Here is a 5,275-nt window from a genome sequence, read left to right on the forward strand (position 1 = left end):
GGTGTGGATGTATCCACAACTGATTATAAAACCAGGATATGGTAGGGTATCAGTTGCATGTTACTGTTGACCAAGGAATCACGGAAAACTTCATAGAGGAGTGTTTGACCTTGTTCCTAAAGGATGAGAAGAATTTCAGTAACGGGTTGTTCTAAGCTGTGCGAACTGAATTCTCTACATGAACTCTTACAGCATTTGGCATTGAGATTAGGCATGACTAATTATAATTTAGGATTAGATCATGAAGAACTTGAAAACCATGTTAAAATGGTGAATAAAACTATAAAAGTTCAAAATTGCCATCTGTTTTCTTAATATACTCATTTCTAAAAGTGAGATTCCTGTCTTCTGTGCTTAGCATTCTTCCATAGCACCCTTTCCCCCAAAGTAGAGGTTTTTCCTATAAGCACATTATCTGTACCTGAGGCACCCACAGTTTCACCTTATAATTGTTTCTACACAGGTTTTCTCTTCCTTTCAGGAATGTCAGCACCATATGAACAAAGCCCCTTTATATCTTAGCTTTGAAACCTCCCCATGAGATACCCAGGAATAGATGTACTGTTGTCAGTTATATGAATTTACTATTAACATTGTCTTTTTATAGTAAACAATTTCTAAAGTTCTGTCTTTTGCTGAATCTGGATTACTTACAAGAAGTTTTTCATCACTAAATAATACAAAAAGTAAGATCCCTGATAGCTAGCTCCAAAGTGGCAGACACATAGTGGCTGAGGTTAACAAATGGAGCCGGCTATTAGGGGTTGAATTGTGTGCTCCCGAAAGATATTTTGAAGTTCTAATCCTCAGTACCTGTGAATGTAACTTTATTTGGAAATAAAGTCTTTGCAGATGTAATCCAATTACGATGAGGTCATTGGGGTGGCCCTGATCCAATATGACTGGTGTCCATATAAGAAGAGGAAAATGCCATGTGCAGGAGAGATACTTAAAGACAAAGATGTAACAACCAAGGGTGAGACTGGAGTTATGCAGCTGCAAGGAACACCAGGCACTGCGGGTGACATCAGAACGCTAAGAGAAAGGACCACAGAACAGATTCTTCAAGAGAGCCTTTGAGAGCATGATTGCCTGCACCTTGATTTCCAGTTTCTAGCCTCCAGAGCTGAGACAATAAATTTCCGTTGTTTTAAGCCACCCAGTTTGTGGTACTTTGTTATTGCAGCCCTACAAATCCAATACACCCATTTCTTACTAGTGCAACACATTTTTGCCATATGCCAGATACTAATTTAGGTGCCTGAGAAACAGTGAACAAAGGAAAAAATCCTGCTTTCATGGAGCTACATTCCAACAGAATAGGAGTGGAGAAACAATAGCGTTAAGTTAGAAGGTGATGTCTTCTAACTATGAGAAAAATAGCAGATGGTAATACGGGTGATGGGGTAGTTGCCAGTTGGAATGGGGTGATTGGGCTTGATGTCGTTTCTTAGTGATTCAAAAAAGACAAATTAGGTGTAACAATAAATATATTTGGTTTCTGTACCTAGTTCCTGACAGAGCTAAAACGCTTTTCATTTTCTGAGTGATGGTGGTGTGAGGAGCATTTTACAGGGTTTCTAAATCCATTGGTATTTCCTAGACAACAGGAGTGTCTTTTGTTACAATGAAGCAGCTTTTGGTGGGGTCCTGGGTAGCTTCTGGAAAGAGACTGGTTACCAGAAAGACCAAGACAGGATTAGAAGCATAGAACTTTTAGCCTCACTCCCCAAGCCCTAGGGAAAGGAGAGGGGCTGGAGATGTGAATTAATAATCTATCACGTCTACGTGATGAATCCTCTGTGAAAATACCTAAATGACAGGGTTCAGAGAGCTTTCAGGATGGTGAACATACCCAGCTGCTAGGAGAGGACATGGAAGTTGTGTGCCTTCACACCTGGCCTTTTGCATCTCTTTCGTTTGGTTGGTCTTGAGTTGCATCCTTCATAATAAAGTAAAAAAGTTTGAGTTCTTTGAGCCACTCTAGGAAGTTACCAAGCCTGAGGAGAGGGTTGTGGGAAACCTTGACTTCTAGTCCACTTCCAGTGGACTGTCCAATTCATGACATCAAACATCCTCTCTTGCTAAATGACTGACTGTTACTTTACTAATTTCAGCTGTATACCTGCAGTGAATAATGAACCAAATTTGTGCAACTACAGTTGACTTTGTGGCCCAGCAGAAGGGCATTGTCAGGGTTTAAGAGAAATAAGGAATGGTGACTGCAGGCGACTGGAAGGACATGACTCGTTCCAAGGCAGAACAGAAAAAACAGAACAGTAGCCTGCAGGGCAACTGGGTTAAAGTTTTTTTGTTTTAAGATGGAAAACTAACAGCATGTTTGTATGTTGAAGAAAACAAGAAAAATCTGTCGTTTAGAAGGAAAGCTGGTGAATAACAGGTGTAGGAATCAGGAAGGTTGCCTTCAGGTGGGAGCGTGAACAGCTCACCTGTTTCTCTGGCGGGTGAGATTCTGGAATGTGCCTGGATGTGGTGGTGGTCCTGGCTTAAACGTTCTCTTTCTCATTGGTTCAGAATCGTCGGGGGGACGGGAAGCCACGCCCCCCGCTTCCAGTAAATCCCTACGCTCGTCTGAACGTCCACTCCTCCGTCTCCAGTGCGGCGTTGCAAGCGCCCTGCCCCGACCGGAACACGAACCTGCACAGCCGCCCAGCCGGACGGCCAGACCCAAACACAGGCCCAGGAACAACGGGAGAGAACGTGTCCGTCCCGGTCCTACAGGAACATTTCTCCCTGTATAGTCTACAGGGGAAACTGCCCTACCTCCTCCCGACCCGAGGGCGGGCCGCATAATGAAAGCAATAAAAAGTAAAACGAACCAGAAATACACATTTTCTTCAAAGTCCTTCGGCCTCCTTCGCTGCTTTCACGTGAGATCTTTGCGTTTCGGAAAAGGTGCCCAAATCGGTGCTTGCATTTTGTTCTGACAGAAAGAAAAATTGTCCTCTACCAGAAGGGGCCACGAGTCACAGAGAAAACCAGTCTCATCCTTAAATCGGGGCTTTTCACTTCCCTCGGCGCTTTAAGTAGAAGGTTGGGGAGGAAGAGGAGTCTGTGCTTTCGAGTGCGCAGGCGCACCCCAAGACCCGTCTCGTCGGCAAGTGTCTTCCCGAGATCTACTTAATATTAAAAACACTTAAACTAATTAGACTTATAGACCCCCTTCTTAGTTACAGTGTTTCGGAGAAACTTTAAAGCAAAATGTGAGGATTACAAAAGGAGATTGTACGCCCAACGTGGGGCTCGAACCCACGACCCTGGGATTAAGAGTCCCATGCTCTACCGACTGAGCTAGCCGGGCGTCTAGCAAGTGGCTTTAGTTTTCTTCTTCTTAATCATTACTTGGCTACATTAGGTTTTATTCCTCAATATTGTTTATAAAAAATTGTATCATATTATTAAATGTACATTTCCAAATTATTTTCAGATACTCTTTAAAACATTTTAGTTGAATTTAAGAATTTCTATTGCGTGTGTACACCAAGATCACTGAAAACTCAACGCAAATTCTTATAATTACAGGTTCATTGAATATTTTCTCTGAAATGTTTTAAAAGACTGTTTAATGTGTTCTTTTTCTAAAATTACAGCATTTGAAAGGTATGAAAAATATAGAACGCTACATGAATTCGCGTGTCGTCCTTGCACAGGGGCCATACTAATCTCTGTATCGGTCCAATTTTAGTATATGCGCTGCCCAAGTGAGCACTTCAAGTTATCTTTAAAAACCTGTATTAGGGCTTTCCGCTTTCTATCCAGTGGCATACTGGATTCCTACAACTTGGGGGGCAGCATTAAAAAACAAATTTCACCCTCTAAGAGACTAATGACACTGAAAAAAACAGCGGAGGTTAGCTCTTTTCCTGTAATGTGTTTTGTCAAGGAAAATTAAACGGAGGAAGGGGATTCTGGTTCACTTAAAATAAAGCCTCTTTCGGGTAACTGACTGACAATTGAGAGATAGGACCCTCGGAAGTTATTATTATCGAGCTCAAATAACAAAAGCTGGGAGGAAAGAATTACAGAGTCATTGAATATTATGATAAAGAATGTTAATTATAAGAGGAAAGAAGAAAAACTTTTTGATCAAATGAGGACATACTGAGACAATGGAATAATCTCCTATGAAGATTATTAAGCAAATATTTACATTAAGCAACGATTTCCCAGATTAACGGAGCCTAGAGACATGACAACTGAATGCAATGTGTGGTATTGGATTTTCTTTTGCTATGAAGGGCATTAGTAAAAAAATTACTAAAATCTATACAAGTCTGTTATATCAGAAAATAGTATACTTAATTTTCTGATTTTCAAAACTGTATTATGACTAAAATAATATTGTTTGTGGGGAAATACACAAAGTAGTATTTAATAGTTTTTTTAAAATGCTAATGGCCTACCATTAATAGTCAAGATTAAAATACAAACCACTACAAGATCTGGTTCCACGTCCAACTCTCTGATCTCACTTCCTATCATCTCCCCCACTTAATCACTGACAGGCCACACTGACCTGACCGTTCCTGTAACATACTAAGTTTATATTCCTGTACAATCCCAAGTCATTTTCTAAGTACTAGGCCTCAAGTTCCATTGTGTCTTCTACCTTCTTACCACAAGGTCCAATCATTTTGCGTATTATTCTGTTGCCTATTTCCTCCCATTGTATGTAAACTCCATGAGGAACGCGGCGGAGTTCTCGGGACACATCAGAATTCAGCAAATACCTTTATTAGTCTTAACCTTAATTCTACTAAATAGTTGTATTCACAAAAAAGGGTTCTAATGCTTCAGTAAAGTCCCTGAGCTCAACAGTGGTACCTTAGAATGCAACTTCTTTCCTTATGAGGACAGGTGGGTGACGGGGATGCCCTCAAAATACCGGGTCAGAAGGAGGATGCTAAGGGTGGAGGAAAACCTCTCCCCCATAGCTTTCTCAGGTCTTGGTTAGAACACGTCTCCGCTTTGCTACAGAAAAAAATAAGGTTGCAAAATAGAGAAGTAATATAGAAGATACATAATTCCTAGAAATGAAATAGAACATCTCAATCAAACCGAAGACTCAAAATAGCTCGAAACACTCACAACCAAAACTGAAAAGAATGGACACCTCGCTCCTCCCTAACACACCTCCACGGCTTCTGCAAATGTACCCCGCTTGCCTCGTTACGCCCTCCTTTTCCCACAATCCTCTGTTCCCCAGGCTAATAACCAAGGTAAGAGCCACAGAGAAAGCTATTGGTTGAAAAAG

At 41.1% G+C, this 5,275-nt stretch overlaps 2 non-coding genes across 2 annotated transcripts; both read right to left on the reverse strand.

Moving 5' to 3' along the window:
• Positions 1 to 3,249: 3,249 nt before the first annotated feature.
• On the reverse strand, positions 3,250 to 3,322 carry TRNAK-CUU (transfer RNA lysine (anticodon CUU)). The gene has a single exon. It is a non-coding gene; the product is annotated as a tRNA-Lys (tRNA).
• Positions 3,323 to 3,626: 304 nt separating this feature from the next.
• Positions 3,627 to 3,730, reverse strand: LOC119045252 (U6 spliceosomal RNA). The gene has a single exon (XR_005081756.2). It is a non-coding gene; the product is annotated as a U6 spliceosomal RNA (small nuclear RNA).
• Between the last annotated feature and the right edge of the window lie 1,545 nt (positions 3,731 to 5,275).

Source organism: Artibeus jamaicensis, unplaced genomic scaffold, assembly GCF_021234435.1.
Source record: "Artibeus jamaicensis isolate MK-2021 breed Jamaican fruit bat unplaced genomic scaffold, CSHL_Jam_final contig_851, whole genome shotgun sequence".
NCBI classification, from domain to species: Eukaryota; Metazoa; Chordata; class Mammalia; order Chiroptera; family Phyllostomidae; genus Artibeus; species Artibeus jamaicensis.